The 18,969-nt window shown below is 37.6% G+C and overlaps 1 protein-coding gene across 1 annotated transcript in view; it reads left to right on the top strand.

Moving 5' to 3' along the window:
* Positions 1-6,634: 6,634 nt before the first annotated feature.
* Positions 6,635-18,969, top strand: part of LOC101737866 (inverted formin-2) — a 94,966-nt gene continuing 82,631 nt past the window's right edge. The window contains exon 1 of the mRNA XM_038011944.2: positions 6,635-6,768. The gene's annotated coding sequence lies outside the window, so the exon portion shown is untranslated. The remainder of the gene's footprint in view (positions 6,769-18,969) is intronic.

An 18,969-nucleotide genomic window follows, 5' to 3' on the forward strand; every position in this document is an offset into this window, starting at 1 on the left:
GCACCGGACATCCATCGATAATCAGGCTTACACTCTAACTTTAGTGACTGCTCTAAGAATCCGCTTGTACACCACTTAGTCCTGTGAAGTTTATCAAAATCTGTGCCATCTCATTATTGGGCGTATCACACTACTTCACCGATTTCCGATGTTAATCCAATTATGTATATATGAATTTCAAAACTAAAGTAAAAACCTTATAAATTAAAAACAGATGTGACACGAGCGCGCTTATATTTGTACAATTTCCGAACAATACATTTGTTTAAATAACCGCACGGTTGCATTTATGAGTAATAACACACATAATAGTAAGTTGTAATTTAACGAATTATTCAACTTAAATTAGATAAGAAATGACAGCTTGTCTCAAACTTCTTGAAACTGTAGCATTTAAAACTGTCTACTAGTATTCATAAAGAGATTGGTGGAGTACCAGTCAATACGATCGCAGACAAAGATCCGTTCCTGCTTCAGTACAGCAGAGAAAATGTTTTGTAATAACAGATCGAACGTCGGCTAATAATGCACGTGGCTTATCAAGAAAACATTGTATTTTCACAGTCAAATTGTATTTTCGTAAAATGTACTATATTTCTCCAATCGAGACCGCGCAGCGGAAGACCTAACGTGGGACGCCCCCTGGCTAAGTGGTGGTGCACCTTTGAACGGTGGTCGGTAAGAAGTGGATGAGGAGAGTCGAAGATCGGATTCAGTTGTGTGGATTGGGACAGGCCTATGTCCAGCAGTGGACGACTGTGGGCTGTTGATGATGATGATGACTATATAAATAAATTTAGTTCGAGATAAGCAGCAATAGACAAAGAGCAGTCAGCAGCCTCCAGAGGTCATACAACAGCACTTCTTAATGTAAGGGTCGTCGTGTTGTTAATAAACAAACGTGTAGTTACACGTTTTATCATCTTTTTTATCGTTAACTATGAATCTGGAAGGCTTTAGAAGAAGATGTAAACCTAAGAAAAAATGGATGGATTGTGTAAAAAAATAGAAAGTGTAAGAAGAGAGTGAGCGAAGAAATGGTATATGATAGCGGAGTATGGAAGAAGAAAACATGTTGCGCCGACCCCAGGTCACTAGGAGAAGGGCAGGAGAATGATGAGCTACATGTTTTATCAATGGTCGTATTAATATTACACGGAACGTCACCATACATGGATTTGGACAGTTTATGGATTGTAAGACTCAGTGATGAAGATATAAAGAGAGATGCTGTAAAAGACAATACTTTTTTTTGCTTAGAGACGTGAATGAGGTCACGGTAAACTTGGTCTTAAGGTGTTTTTTTTTTAAAGTTTAGCTGTATGGGCGAGCTCACAGCCCACCTTATGTTAAGTGGTTACTGGAGCCCATAGACATCTACAACGTAAATCCGCCACCCACCTTGAGATATAAGTTCTAAGGTCTCAGTATAGTTATAACGGCTGCCTCACCCTTCAAATCGAAACGCATTACTGCTTCACGGCAGAAATAGGCAGGGCGGTGGTACCTACCCGTATGGCCTCACAAGAGGTCCTACCACCAGTAATAATATAATCATCAGTAATAATCTAATAGAGTCACCGGAGTCCATAGACATCAACAATGTAAAGTAAAAAAGTGTAGAAGTCGTGGCGTGCGTAGTGTACTCCTATCGAGCGATGTCACTAAGCCGTGATTCAAATCCACAAAGAAGAAGAAAGGAAGAATAACTTCGTGTAATAACAATGATACTCGTAATATTTATGAATTTGTTTAATTATTCGAGATGATCCCTCATCTCCTTTTTATCATCGCACCTCCCGCCATCGGAGCAGAGTTCATTCATATTATCTGGAACCGCTGCGTTCATCGACAGTGCGTTTCCAAAGATCTTTTTGGCTAAGTACCATCCAGCTATGGAATGAGCTCCCTTCCACGATGTTTCCCGAGCGCTATGACATGTCCTTCTTCAAACGAGGCTTGCGGAGAGTACTTAATGGTAGGCAGCGGCTTGGCTCTGCCCCTGGCATTGCTGACGTCCATGAGCGACGGTGACCACTTACCATCAGGTGGGCCGTATGCTCGTCTGCCTAAAAAGGCATTAAAAAAAAACGAAAATTAGTTTGCGCATTATCAGTCCACACCACAGGTTCTTGCAACATTACTGTTCTGATGCTTTTGGGCCCTGGTACTATCCAACGCTTGGTAAGCTGAAGGTATCTGCAGCAAAGGCCAAAAAAAAAAAGCGAACGGCCACCGACCTTGTAACCGGTAACTACTGCGCCACAAAGCCACATAACCAAATCGGGCATAGCGGACCTTTCGAAAGATCGTTACGATAAAACGACAATAAAATCGTATAGTGTAAAGCTCCTTATTCCCTCTCGTGACATATACCGTTTTTGGGAAAAACAACATGTTTTCATGCGAAATGAATGCCTTGAACTTAATATGTTAGCCTCAAATATATGGCGCGCCCTATTTCCGCCTTTACACCTATTATTCTGGCGTCTACATGATTACATATAACTACATTAATATGTGTATACAAAGATGTGGAGTGCAATTTATAGTTGTACAAAGTAATGATCGAATTGAGTGTAAGGCTTGGGATAATACTTGCTCCCAATTTTCTACCGAAAGATTCTTCGTCTTCAGCGCCAAAAGAATCGTTCTTCAAAGAGTAGAATTAAATTTTTCTACTTGACTTACCTTGAGGGTTAAGCTGTAGTTCTACCAGTGACTAATTACCTTTCATAAACACCCTCATCTCACGACTTATCTGCTGACTTGTTTTGAAACATGAGGTCATACTACAAATTTTGTTCTTTTCTAATTACTATTAGGTAGAGAAAAAATATCAATCAATAAATCATCAAACAACCTACCAAGCAGACCACGGCTACTTCAATACTTCGTTACCTTGTTAGTATAATGAGTGTATATCATTTCTTTTTGTTTAGATGGGTGGACGAGCTCACGGCCCACCTGGTGTTAAGTGGTTACCGGAGCTCATAGACAACGTAAAGGCGCTACCCACCTTGAGATATGGGGTTCAAAGGTCTCAGTATAGTTACAACGGCTGCCTCACCGTTCAAGCCGAAACGCATTACTGCTTCACGACAGAAAAAGGCGGGGTGGGGGTACCTACCTGTGCGGACTCCAAGAGGTCCTACCACCAGTTAAATTCTCCCTAATTCTGCCGCGAAACGGTCATGCGTTTCGGTCTGAACGATGGAACAGTCGCTATAGATCAATTAACCCACTGAGTTTCTCGCCGGATCTTCTCAGTGGGTTGCAATTCCGATGGTGGTAGATTCTGCGAAGTACGGTTCTTACTAGGGTTCGTGTTAGCAACAACATCAGGTTTGAGCCCTGTGAGCTCACCTACTCGCCCAATTACGCTGATATAGTCTCTCAAGACCGTCAGCTCAGGTAGGAAAAAAAATATTTATATACCTATATAGAGATGGTGGTATAAACAACAATATTATTAGCGTATAGACTAAGAGTCAGCAAGTTGAAGTGGCAGTGGGCTGGCCATATATGCCGTAGGACTGACGATCACTGGAGCAGACGGGTTCTCGAGTGGAAACCGCACAGCGGAAGACGTAACGTGGGACGCCTCCTGGCTAGATGGTGCGATGACCCTCGCACGGTGGCCGGCAAGAAATGGATGAGGAGAGCCACAGACCGGGCTCAGTGGTGTGGATTGGGAGAGGCCTATGTCCAGCAGTGGACGACTGTGGGCTGTTCATGATGATGATGATGTACTTAGTCAATAAATACATTTTCTTACAATAATTAAATCGCAGAATAAAGGGTAAGTGAATAATAGTGTTTTAGGAAATATTTTAATACATTTGAGGTCGAGTCTAGTGTCTCAAAGCTGCCTCAGTAATCACTTAAAGTCTTGTTTCAAGTTAGCCTGCACATTCACGACAAAAAAAAGTAAACACATTAATTTGCAAAGTTATATAATTTAGAACAATGAGTTACGACGCCATTTTGTATTCGTCCACCTGTGCACACAATACAAAAGTCAAGGTGTTGCAAAATATGTTTATGTATATAATTTTTTTTTTTGTAAATTATACTAGAGAAATTGAAAACAATATGGTACTCGAATAGTCGACTTGTATTGCACAGTTTTATTAGTCATAGAACCGTTGCGGTGTTTGAGATATTTTAATATAAATCATAAAAGAAACTAAGCATCCAAATTAGGAAATTAGTTAACAAAATAATCATTTAGTTAGTCAAGAGATCTTGTTATTGATAAAATTCAATAATTACGTAGACTAGTGGTCCCGCAGTAGTCGAAATTCGACTATAATTAATTGAAAATATAAGTTTCAAGATTATTAGGGTCCTATTGTTACAGATTTCGCCAAGACTACACTATAGAAAACTACTCGTAATATTAAAGATAAACAATGCTAACCTATTTTCAATAACAAAAGTTTGACAATACTTCAGTGCAATAAACAAAGAGTATATGTCTGTGTGTAAAATACATGGTAATGTGTGTAAGGTTTTCTTTATTGATTTAATGTATCTTTTATGCATTATTTTAAAAAAATGTTAGCATTGTGCACTTCTTCTCTATATTCTCTATAAGTGTGGAAAATTTCATACTCCTCCGTCCGCGCAATTTTCGTAAAAAGGGATACAAAGTTTTTGCTTCACGTATTACAGATAATTACATATTAAATTGACTGCGTAGTGACAGTTCGCACTCGAATATCAATTTACAATTTTAAATTCACAGCTATGATAGTTGTTTAGTGTTCTGTAGATAGGAGGTAGGATCTGGTGGTTGGACCTCTTGTGAGTTTGCACGGGTACCACCGCCCTGCCTATATCTTCTGTGAAGCAGTAATGCGTTTCGATTTGAAGGGTAGGGCAGCTGTTGTAACTATACTGAGACCTTAGAACTCGTATCTCAAGGTGGGTGGCGGCATTTACGTTGTAGATGTCTATGGGCTCCAGTAACCACTTAACACCAGGTGGGCCGTGAGCTCGTCCATCCATACATATCTGCAAAAAAATAAAAAAGGAGCCCGGGATACCATAAAGTAGGGGTTCAGTTCCAGGTTTTAAGTGTTACTTGACTTGATTCTAGAGCCAAGTGCAATCTAATGTGATTGTACTACAGTATGACAGGAGCGCGTCGTGAGCCCATTGATACGTTCCTATTCTCTCTATTTTGTTCGCAAAGCTGTGTGTTCCTGTTTGAAGGGTGGGGCATCTGTAATACCATCGTCCAGGTGACTGCACCAACATCAGTGGACCTGTGGTGTTATCTGAGGAGGGGTCAGATTCCGCAATGGGACAGAAGTGCTATCTGATCAGTGAGCCTTTCTCACTAGACCCGGTAAACTGCAGGGACCTTGTTGGCAGATCCACTCTCTTCTTAAATTCGTATTGGAGCGAGATAGAGAGCATTATCATCATTCTCCTGCCTTTCTCCCAATCACCTGGGGTCAACGCAACATGTTTTGCCCTTCCATACTTCTCTATCATATACCATTTCTTCGCTCACTCCCCTCTTACCCATATCGTCTTTCACGCAATCCATCCATTTCTTCTTAGGTCTACCTCTTCCTCTATATCCTTCCACATTCATAGTTAACACTCTCTTACCAACCTCATTTTCATTTCGTCTCACCACATGTCCATACCATCCCAAACGCGCACTCCTCAGCTTCTCTGTCACAGGTGCCACTTTCAGACTTTCTCTAACATATTCATTCCGTATTCTATCCATCCACGTTACTCCACACATCCATCGCAACATTCGCATCTCTGCTGCATGCAATCACCTTTCATCAGTTAGAGCACATTATATATGACAATATTGGTATATCCAGCCACAAATAATGCAAAATGCATAATGAGTATCTATGAACTCTTGTGAATATTATTATGTTATGTATAAATAAAATGAAATAATAGAGAATTGAAAAAAGCAATCTCTCGTTTTCTTTTAATTAAGGAAAAAAGCTAAATAGTTTATTTTAAAAGTCAACACTTTGATACTCTACATAGAGTCACGTAGAGCTGTATAAAGTTCATTCTAAATTCTAAATATAATTGAACATCTGTCGTTTGTAGTAAACAATTAGTCATTTGCAATTGAAAAATACGTAATGCATCTTTACTTTTATTAAGGGCAAGGCTATTTATTACAAATGAATCCAATCGAAATGGTCAATATTGAGAATCGAACTATTCTAAATGTGACTATTATAAACTAACATAGGTATTATACATATTTCAATTTGTTTGTGCTAGATGACAAGTGATCGAAATTAACAATCAAACTGTTATGAAAAATATGTATAAAAATTTTCTAATTTTTATTAATCATACTGCAAATGACAAAGGATAATTTGAATATTTAATCATCGCCCGCTTTGTACTAAGTGGTTACCAAAGCTCATATAGACACTACTGTACACTAATATATTAATACTGGCTACCCCGCAAAAAACAGTCGTGAAGATATTCAAAAACATGGCGCCACAACCAAAGGACTATAATTTGACAGTTATAACGTAAACAAATTCAAACTACTTCAAACTTAGGCCTAAGTATAAATCAACGCTTCCACTTACATCGGTCGCCTTATAAATTATCGTGCTCAGTGAAAGTAGAAGGACAAAGGCCAGTACGACTTTGACTCGCTGCGGGAGCGCACGTCACTTTCCGCACAGAAACTAAATCGCGTGTGTTTTATTGTGAATAAAATAATATTACATTGGATTACCATTGCTTGCTGCTTAAGTATGTATTTAAATGATAATTTTATACAAGTAAATGTTATTTATCGTGTAATTTTATGATTTACCATGGTAAAATTAGGCGGACTAGGTTCGCCTCGATAATTCCTTTTTAATATGGAAATAGTTTTTCTTTTGACCTTAACAAGTTGAAGTTTTTGTTTGTACGTTTTTTCCTATTAATTCGAGTTTGTCTGGTCGTTTGAATCTTAAGCATCTCGTTAACTTCCCTGTAACCTATAAATGTAATTATTTGTAAAGTGTCCATAAATCGCGTAATCGCGAGAAAAAATAATTGGTACTTTTTTTTAAATAATTGTGCGCACGGAACTTTTTTTAACGCAATTAAAGTAAAATACATGGTTCATGTGTTGTAATTAATCCAAATTAATTCAAGACATCCAAAATGCACGTCTTTGATAAAGTATAAAGTAATTTTTTTTGTTACAAATGGAATTTCGACTCTGAGAACTATAGTAGTATTTACTGCATCAAAATAATAATAATATGTAATGTAATATGAAAATATAACATGTGTCGAGAAATGTTTCTCAGTGTTACATATTCTCACTACATAATATCTGCAATAACGCTCCACGTCAATACATGTTATTATGCTCATTATACCTTCCTCAAGTCTGCTCATAGCTCTTGCCTGGGAGTTTGGTGGAGGGCCTTCTTCTGATTTCATTTTGTACCACCAAAATCTTACCTATGTCGCAAGAATGCTTCCTTTAGAAAGAAATTATATGAACCAAATTATATTCACATAGTAATGTTTTTGTTTTCATTTGAATGAATCTTGTACTGACTTGTACTTTAATAAAACTGTAAAAGCTTGCAATAATAATTTTTTTTATATTTTTTTTATTGCTTAGATTGATGGACGAGTTCACAGCCCACATGGTGTTAAGTGGTTACTGGAGCCCATAGACATCTACAACGTAAATGCGCCATCCACCTTGAGATATAAGTTCGAAGGTCTCAAGTATAGTTACAACGGCTGCCCCACCCTTCAAACCGAAACGCATTACTGCTTCACGGCAGAAATAGGCAGGGTGGTGGTACCTACCCGTGCTGACTCACAAGAGAACCTACAACCGGTGATAATGCAGTAATGCTAATTTAATTATGTGACTTCAATCGACTTTTATAGTTCTAAAGGTGCGATATAATTCTTGCATGGCGGAAGTCGTTTGTAAAGACAAGTATAGTACGTATTTCCTTAAGAAATTTGGTATTTACGTGCGAGATTTGTTTAAACCACGACCAGGGACGTCTTAAACTAGGCTGGGGTCCTTGGGCACACAAGAATTTGAAGCCCTTTTGGAAAGTAAAAAAAGCGAATTATAATAACATTTTTTTACTGAGTATGACCATTTATTATAGGTAATCAAATACAGTATGATATAATAATATTAATTATATTAGAATGCTGCTGGTTTTTTGGTTACGATTACGATAATGGTTTCTTTCGGGATTTCTGTTGGGAAAAATATTCCATTATATCTTTAAAGTAAATTTTTTGAAGGATATCACTTTCTATGCCCATAATTGACAAATTACTCAGCCGTTCTTGTAACATTGTTGTTCGCAATTCATTTTTTATTCTCTTAAGCTGCGAAAATGACCGCTATCGACTACAATTGATTACCAAATTGTCGGTTCTTCGGGGCCCCCTGAGAATGGGGGCCCTGGGCACGGGCCCCGTGTGCCCTTATGGTAAAGACGGTATTGACCACGACGCCATCATCCTCCTATCTGACGATGCGTAATGCTCATTTTATGATGATACTGAAGAGCATTAACAACACCAGTAGCAATAAGTGGGCTGTGGGCTGTGGGCTTCTCTGCCCAAGAGTAGGGTAACAACGCGATCGTGTCACAAAATGTCAGAGCTTTTTCCACACTACCCTTTATAAGTAGCGAGTATCTAACCGCATATAAATACATAAAAATAATAATTGAACATTCTACAATATCATAAAATTTTGATTCATGAACTAGAAATATTCCCGCACTTTATAATGCATATCAGAAACGGCTTAAATTTGAAAAGCTATTGTATCGGCCGCCTTTATGCAAACGGCTTCTGAATTATTTAAAAGATTATATTTGGGGTTTTTGGGTTAAAAAATAATGATATTTAATTTTACTGTTTTGTTCATAAGTAAAACGTTTGATAGTAAAAATTCAATAATATGTATTTTTACTTTAATATAAAAGTAAAAAAAAATAAGCTTTGTATAATTGCTGGGAGGCATTGTGAGCCCTCATGGGTAGGTACTACCACTACGATGACAACTTTCGATCAAGTGGGCCGCATGTATATCTATCCGTTGAAAAGTTCACGTCAAATAAAGCTCCAACGTGGATACACATTGCGTCAAAGCTCTGCGGTGAGATTAGACAAGAGGACAACAGCAAGATTAGGCTTCATAAAAGCTCTATAAAAAGTCATGTTTCGAAATTTGAATTAAGTTTTGTAAGTTCGTAAAAATGGTAATTATAAAATCAAAGAGAACGTAAACCCATAAAACACCATAACTAGACGGCGTGGGGTTACGTAATGACCAAGTTGTATTAACGCTTGCGCTTTAAGCTCGGTGGTGTACAAGAAACAGCCTCTGCTTCGAATAGGGTTTTATGTTTATTCATATATTTATATTTATTATTTTATATACTAGTAATAAGTTAGGACGTAGTTTGTATGACTGCACGCGATGTGTTAATGAATGTAATGAGATGATGTCAAAGCTATAAGGCGTTGCTCAATGACAAATTGAATAATACATTTGAAGTTGTTTGGATTCCCAATAGCTAGGAAATTATAAAAAATAAAAATCAATAATGAAACTAAATAATGTTTTGAAAAGAACTAAACTTCGAAAATTATTTAATATGTAAATTAAAAACTTATGTGCACTAAGTTATTTTTTTTTAGATTAAACTAAATTATAGATTTACTTTTTAGATTAGTAATTTCAATTAATTTAGTTGGAGATTCCGACTATTTCGATAAAACCAGGGCCCTGAAACTGCGATACTTAAGACAAATAATTTTTTGCATGGAAACTATCAACATCTTGTATCGGATGCCCCTAAACTCATATGTTGTTAAAGTTAAGACATTTAATTATTGTATAACTAAACACAGAAAAAAAAACATGCAAGTCTTTATTTGTTAATATGTATAAAACCTTAAAATCATTACCCCTTTAGGTCTGTATTAAATAATAATGTGATTCTCAAATTCAAGGCCCGTCCGTTGAGTGGGCTTAAAATTCATATCGAATTGCACTGGTTTCTTTGAGTTCTATATTATTACGTGAGAAAAAGTATACTTCTAGAACATACCCACATAGTTTGAGAACGTTTCACCTAATTTCGCGGCATAACTTCAAATCTATTTTCGAATTCCATAAGTGTCACTCGCTTCCTGAAGAAGTTCACATTGGAACTCACGAAAACACTCTTTGGGCTTAATAAATATAAAGCACGTTTTACTGTGAATAAACCGAATGTAGAAAAATGCGGCGTGAATAGTTAAGTTTTTTTTTTTTGTTGTTGTTAGTTTGGTTGTCGGTAATGATCTTTTTGCTTAGACCATTAAATTAGACTTTTTGAGTTGGTATTTTCAGGTTTTTTTTCAACATACTGGACTGTCTGTAGCTGGATTTTTGTAGCGAAGTTTGATAGTTTGGTATTGTTCATTATCCTTCATATTTGTACCGTAAAAGCTTCGATCAAAAAAGCTTCAATTTGGGATAGGCTCGATTAAAAAAATAAGACTTAGACCTCATGTTTCAAGGTGGTTGTAATATCTATGAGGTCTGTTAATCATCCATCTACGTGTTTTGGCCACAAATTACGTCACATCTTGACGAAGTTGTGTACAAGCAAGTTTTGTAGAGTTTGCGTCTTAATTGAGGACTGCCCAGATCCCTACTATAAGCGTTGGTCGTGAACATACAAACGCGGGCAGGATTATGACGACCATTCATATAATTATGTATGAACACGAATGTAACGAATGTGAATTGAATATTTATTGCTGTTTCTTGATATTGTGTCACAAAAACACACCCTGTATTTGAAGTGTTTCTTAGAACTAAAACAGGACAATGGCGAATGAAAATTTAGATTTCAATGTCGTTTTTCGGAACGACTTGTAATAATAACATCAAGAATCAGCTGACGCGCGGGGTCAACGGTCGTGCGAGAATGAGAGGGGAGTCCATCGGCTAGATTTGCTTTATATTTCATCATGTGACGTGAATCAGTTAAAACGACGAGTAATTTAGTAGTTACTTTTAGTAAGCAACAAGGGTGTAAAAAGAAAATTTCCAAAAATTAGACGGAACTTATAATTTGCGTAATTACTGGTGGTAGGACCTCTTGTGAGTCCGCACGGGTAGGTACCACTGTCCTGCCTATTTCTGCCGTGAAGCGTAATGCGTTTCGGTTTGAAGGGTGGGGCAGCCGTTGTAGCTATACTGAGACCTTAGAACTTATATCTGGGTGGCGCATTTACGTTGCCTATGGATTCCAGTAACCACTTAACACCAGGTGGGCTGTGAGCTCGTCCACTCATATAAACAATAAAAAATAATAATAATATTCGTTAGAGATTTTATTTCGGATAGTTATTTGGTGTTTAAAGGTTGGAACAATCGTTATACATACAATTGAGTCTTCGATTTCAAGGTTATTAACGACATTCATTGTGATTTCTATGGTTTCCATATAAAACCATCAACCCTGAAGCTCAAATCGAAAGCGGAAAGCCGCTTGTAGCTTCCCGAACATGTCATATCAGCTGAACTTGTATCTTATATTTCGAGACACTTGACAAGGCGAAACAATAATAGATTGAGTAAGACAGTGACGGAATGATGAACAAGACTATGTCGTAGAGGTGCCGGAAGATCTATGGGACGGTAACCGATGACAAATCGGGTCGGCGGGGTGGACATGGATGAGAATGGCGGGCGATCCAACATTATGGCGTAGAAATTGCAAGGTCTATGCTCAGCAGAGGGTATCAAAGGGCTGAAAATACTTTTTTTTTGATTGTTTAGATGGGTGGGAGAGCTCACAGCCCACCTGGTGTTAAGTGGTTACTGGAGCCCATAGATATCTGTGACGTAAATGCGCCACCCACCTTGAGATATCAGCTCTAAGGTCTCAGTATAGTTACAACGGCTGCCCCGCCCTTCAAACCGAAAGGCATTACTGCTTCACGGCAGAAATAGGCAGGGTGATGGTACCTACCCATGCGGACTCATTAGACGTCCTACCATCAGTAAGAATACCATATCTAGAAGTCAGTAATTTCAACGTAACGCAAAATTTATCTTCTATCTGTCTATGCTCTCTACGCAAAAAAATACACAACTTACAAATTATCAAATAATGTTATTATTGATCAATTTTTTTTTTTCTTTTTTTAGATATGTGGACGAGCTCACAGCCCACCTGGTGTTAAGTGGTTACTGGAGCCCATAGATATCTATGACGTAAACGCGCCACCCACCTTGAGATATCAGCTCTAAGGTCTCAGTATAGTTACAACGGCTGCCCCGCCCTTCAATCCGAAAGGCATTACTGCTTCTCGACAGAAATAGGCAGGGTGATGGTACCTACCCATGCGGACTCATTAGACGTCCTACCATCAGTAAGAATACCATATCTAGAAGTCAGTACTTTCAACGCAAAATTTATCTTCTATCTGTCTATGCTCTCTACGCAAAAAAATACACAACTTACAAATTATCAAATAATGTTATTATTGATCAAATATTTTTTTTTCTTTTTTTAGATATGTGGACGAGCTCACAGCCCACCTGGTGTTTAGTGGTTACTGGAGCCCATAGACATCTCTAACGTAAATGCGCCACACACCTTGAGATATAGTTCTAAGGTCTCAGTATTGATTTCGTCAATATTCGTCATTTAAGACAAAAAATAAAGCTACAGAAATACTTTATCGTTTTAATTTTCAAATGTTACATTATGTAACGACGCCCACGGGGTAGACAGAAACATTTATTAATAAGTGCGAGAGAAAACCGCTTTTTGAATAATATGGTCATAATTCGACTATTGATTGTTAGTGAAATTGTTAGTTTAAATTAACTTAAGCGTGTTTTGTAATTTTTGATGTGGTTGAGAGTGTGTTTTGTTATGTAACTTAAGATTTTGGGCGCCCGTGACCTTGTATGAACTTAGATATTACGACGCGTACCTACTCGAAGTTGTGCGATAGGTACTAGGGGCCCGTATTATTTATTACAAGGAGGACCAACAGCGAACACAACATAATATAATAATATAACAAATAATAGAAACAAAAAGCCAATTAAGGGTCCGCACCAATTTTTTTATTTTTTATTGCTTAGTTGGGTGGACGAGCTCACGGCCCACCTGATGTTAAGTGGTTACCGGAGACCATAGACATCTACAACGTAAATGCGACCACCCACCTTGAGATTGTCTCAGTATAGTTACAACGGCTGCCCCACCCTTCAAACCGAAACGCATTACTGCTTCACGGCAGAAATAGACAGGGTGGTGGTACCTACCTGTGCGGACTCACACGATGTCCTACGACCAGTAATTACGCAAATTATAATTTTGCGGGTTTGATTTTTATTACACCGTGGAAGTCAATCGTGAACATTTGTTGAGTACGTATTTCATTATAATAAATAATAGTTTTAAAAATCCAACTAAAAATAGAAAATAAATTTTTAATAAAATTTGAATTACCCAGCCTATTTCTGCCGTGAAGCAAGTTTTGTCGCCAAAGTAAAATCTCAAATTACATTTCTGTCAAAATCAATGTCAATAGCCAGACTGTCAAGGAATGCTGGTCCAATTTTGAACTCCCACAATTACAATTACCAGTAAATACAACATCCTCACTGTAGTAGTTGGCTACTTTTATATATATATCTATAATCTTTGATTATATCAATCAGTTAATGCCGTAGCGAAATAATCTTTATGTTCAAAGCAGCAAGGGATATCTTGTCTGTATGCCTGTTCGCCAGCTTATATGGGAAACGACCGTGAGTGCGTCTGTGAGTAATCAAGTGGTACCGGCCTTGCGTGGCGCTCGCCGAGTGTTTTAAGATTTGTTTTCACGACTAAATAATACAATATGGACAAAGGAAAAAAAAACGAATCCTCGACACAACTTACTTCTGGTCAATGAGAATGATAGAAGATTGCACAAAGTGGGAATGAGCTGCTCGCTCCGGGCATTTCAATATTGTAATAATTGTTATGTTATAATTACTTATTGTAAAAATTAATATTTAAAAAAATCTAATATTAAAAAAATTTATCTAATATCTAAAAAAAAAAAAAAGACATGCCCGCTGAGTTTCTTGCCAATTCTTCTCAGGACGGAGGCTAATTCTTGTGAATTGGCGGTAGTTCTTTTGACGTTCAACAAGTATGTACTTTCATTTATGTTGAATAAAACTTTTTTGATTTGATTTGATTTGATTTGAATGAAAACAGAAATTAAATTCTCTTGAGAAATAAGAAAGGTCAGAATTTTTTTATGTGATAGAGCTCATCAACCGAACGATCATTGTTCTATACTCTTCGTATATACTGTGTTACTTATAATATTTTGTATTCAAGTTTAGCAATATTTGCTATGTGTATGTGCATTACTATAATTCTCATGTTGTATTTGTTATTTTGGCTGTTCTACACACACTCATCACTTTTAATTATTATTCTCATAATCTTCTAGCAGGTCTGCTGGAAGAGATTTCTTAAAGAAATAAGCAGTGCCTTTGTACATAATTTTCCTATTACTCCGTACTATGTCCTCTTTTTTGTGTGTACATAAGTAAATAAATCATTACATATTTATAAATTCTATGTCACAGATAATTTTGTGGCAAAAGGACGCAGTATTCCCACTAATTCCTTGATTTTTTTTTAAATTCACTCACAACAACCACGAAGCATGTTAAAGGTGGAATATGTTGTCATACAATCAAATTAAATAATCGACCTCATGCCGTCACGTAATCTGGTCACGTTCCTATGGACTTTGGTGGCCACTTAACATCAGAATGGTCGTTAACACGTTTACTCATCTAGCGCCAAAGACAACTACAATAAATACTAGAAAATTAAAAAAAACATTTTTACGTAATCTTATACAAACAACTGCAATAAAAATTACATATCATAAATAAAAATTAACATATTCATTAGCGAGTGCGAACAGGTTCGAGTGTTTTCACTTTCCTATTAAATAAATACGGGTTGTTAGTGCTCGGATCAACTGCATCATCAGGTGTTGGTGATGAGGAGGAAACAGCAGATCAAGAGCGCCTGGCATAAACACATGTCTTCTGATGACGTCTGAATAGTCGAATCAACTGGTGGTAGGACCTCTTGTGAGTCCGCACGGCTAGGTACCACCACCCTGCCCTATTTCTGCCGTGAAGCAGTAATGCGTTTCGGTTTGGAGGGCAGGGCAGCCGTTGTAACTATACTGAGGCCTTAGAACTTCTACCTCAAGGTGGTTGGCGCATTTACGTTGTAGATGTCTATGGGCTCCAGTAACCACTTAACATCAGGTGGGCTGTGAGCTCGTCCACTCAACTAAGCAATAAAAAAAAACTATTATCAAATTGCCTAGCTCATGACGTCCTTCTTCGGTGGTCAAGTTAAATACAAGGGAGTAAGATAGTTGGATCAGGATATTGTAACAAAGGATTGATGTGGAAGAGGCAGTGGACTGGAGGAAAGAGATATATTTCTCTGAAAATTTTTTCTTCTTCGTATCTGTTTGCCTCAGGGCAGGCCTAACCTTAGACCGTTCGAGGGATGGTCTGATAATTTAAAAGGTATGCCCAGCGCGTGATCTTTGGAGGGCATATTCTTTCCCGTCGATGTTATGAAAATTGCTGAAAATTTAAAATTCGTTAGAAGCAGATGATCTTGCCGCTTTCTCGAAAAAATCCGTCGATAACACTCCGTTCTGTAGCCGTGGTTTTTTCTTTTGCCCTTGTAGGCAGACGAGCATACGGCCCACTTGATGGTGAGTAATCACCGTTGCTCATTGACGTCAGCTAATGCCAGGGACAGAGCCAAGCCGCTGCCTACCTTTGTAACAGTCCAAGATTTTATAATACGTCATGCGGGAAGATTAAACAAACCAATGTGCGCCCAGCATGTGACATACAAGCCCTCTCTATGTGCTCATCGATCGAATAGACTATCATTCTAGTTACGAAGTTGCTCTGAGCTGATTTCAAAGTCGTCGTGGCCTAAAGGATAAGACGTCCGGTGCATTCGTATGTAGCGATACACCGGTGTTCGAATCCCGCAGGCGGGTACCAATTTTTCTAATGAAATACGTACTCAACAAATGTTCACGATTGACTTCCACGGTGAAGGAATAACATCGTGTAATAAAAACCAAACCCGCAAAATTGTAATTTGCGTAATCACTGGTGGTAGGACCTCTTGTGAGTCCGCACGGGTAGGTACCACCACCCCGCCTATTTCCGCCGTGAAGCAGTAATGCGTTTCGGTTCGAAGGGTGGGGTAGCCGTTGTAACTATACTGAAACCTTAGAACTTATATCTCGAGGTGAGTGGCGCATTTACGTTGCAGATGTCTATGGGCTCCAGTAACCACTTAACACCAGGTGGGCTGTGAGTTCGTCCATCCATCTAAGCAATAAAAAAAAAAAAAAAAAAAACTAACGGTCTTTCGTTACTTAGCGATTCTATTGCCTTATAAATTACTATAATGATCCAAATCGATTAGGTGAAAAGATTTACGATTTCATTGATTTTCTATTTTGTCAAATCAACTATGAATCTTTTATGTTCTATCTACTACGATTAATTATTAATTGGATGTGATTTATAGCTAACACACAATTTTATGAGCATTTATGTTATTGTGGTTTAGCGAATGCTGCGACTGGTTCTTTTAGAAATGGGGCTTAAGAAACTACTACCATTCGGAAGGCAGCGGCTTGGCTCTGCCCCTGGCATTGCTGAAGTCCATGGGCGACGTTAACCACTCACCATCAGGTGGGCCGTATGCTCGTCTGCCTACAAGGGCAATAAAAAAAAAACTACGTCCTAAGGTCTCTTCGGCACATTAATCACTGTATTAGATTGCTGTACTACAGGGCTGGGTTCGATTCCCGGTCGCAATCACTATGTTTGTGATGGTTTGTGTAGGGTTTTTGTTTCGTATATATTTCCGCGACAAAGAAGAAAGACTTAGCTAGAACAGGCAAGAGGACCATAAACTATTCGTACCCAATAGGGACGTTCAATGTGGAACATTTATCTATATTATATATGTTACTAGCTAATCCGGCAAACGTGGTTTTGCCGTAAGATTTCTAGGGAATTTCTAGTGTACAAAAAAAAACTAAGTTATTGTAAGTGTGTAAGGATTAACAAATAAACAATAAGGGTTGATCGTAGAGGGATGAAAATTTAGGGTTGTATGTATTTTTGTATGCTGTATCATAAAAAAAAAATCAAAACATTTTTGTCTAAAAAAATAAAAAATAAAATTTAGGGTTGGACCACCCTTAACATTTAGGGGGATGAAAAATATATGTTGTCTGATTCTCCGCTCTGGCCGATATGCACGCTAAGATTCACAAAAATCGGTTGAGCTGTTTCGGAGGAGTTCAATCACGCACACCGTGACACGAGAATTTTATATATTAGATATCATACATATATTATAATTAAATGTGCTGTTTGTTCGTAAACCTAACAGAGCCAATTAAAAACTGAATATTATTGATTCTTAAAAACAATTTTCCCACACCCATGTGTAGTATGCGCACTATTACCAAATGTGATTACGAAAAATATAATATTTTCATAAACCAAAGCCCACGGTGTGTTAGCAACATTTTAACACTTCTTGAGCAAGATTTTACTGTTCAACTTTTTATTATTAAATCTGTTTATACCGCTAGTGTTGGGGCTTATCACCCAGCTGTGTCAAGCTTACTGAAGGTCGTAGGGTCGAGTTTGGGCAATTACATTATTTTAAAAGTTTCCAAGGTCACAAGCTTAGCCTCTTGTCAACCATGTCAGTGCATGAGCTACGTCTGCCCCAAAAAATGACTAATTATAGGTCAGGATATTCCGAAGTAATCGCGCTGAGTAACTAAAAATAAGATTGGTTACTGATATTGGCTAGGCGTGTCGTCTACCAAAGTATGATAGGGTATGATAGATCACTAAATGAATGGAGCAATTACTCGTAGTGATACAAGATGAAAGAAAGAAAGAAAGAAAATCTTTATTCGCCAGAAATATAGTTTACAAGATATTATGGATATAGGACATAGTTTCATATATTTCGCCTGTTTAGGCATGCGAAAATTTAATTTATTTTTATATTAATTCCAACACAAAATTTACTAAATCTATCTATTTTTACATTCTATCACTTCTTATTCTAATATTTTATTATGTACAACACTTATCATTTAAAATTTCTTGCACACTATAATAAGCCTTGTCTATTAGCCATAAATATAATTTTCTTTTAAATTGAGTTAGTGGAAGATCTCTTATGCTGTTTGGTATCTTATTAAATATTCTGATAGTCATAGGATAACAGTTTGTATGGTAGTAGCGAGTATTTATACTTGGTAACATTAGTTTAGTAGGGTATCTTGTATTAAAGTATCTATGTAAAGCAAAGTGATTGGTAGTTTGAAGAAAGAATAATGTCCTGCAGCCGGAAATTGCAAAGATATGATTCAGTGACAACAGGGCGTATGAACCTGCTCTTGCATTCTTCTCTATCCTGTCTATTTTTACCGCGATGCAGTAGGGCGTGTGTACAAGTTTGAAGTGTGTGACAACTGTTCTACATTAATAGGTGCGCAACTAAGTTCTCGCTTTAAAAAAATAATGAAAATGCAAGTTTTTTGTGAAAGAATGCTTACAAATAAATCGTTCAAAGTGTTGTCCATTACTCACGTCACGACTTTTGCACATCTTTCTGACAGAGTTCGAATAGTGTGGCGGTAAGTGTTCGTGGAAGCGCATCGTCAGGTCCTCGGGAACATGGGGAACCTAACGGGTGCTTCTTTATATAACACCGTCAGCGAAGCAGGGTTAGCGTGGTATATAGCACGGTAGCGAATGAGTAGAGAGAAGATGCATGTGAC

Source organism: Bombyx mori, chromosome 7, assembly GCF_030269925.1.
Source record: "Bombyx mori chromosome 7, ASM3026992v2".
NCBI classification, from domain to species: domain Eukaryota; kingdom Metazoa; phylum Arthropoda; class Insecta; order Lepidoptera; family Bombycidae; genus Bombyx; species Bombyx mori.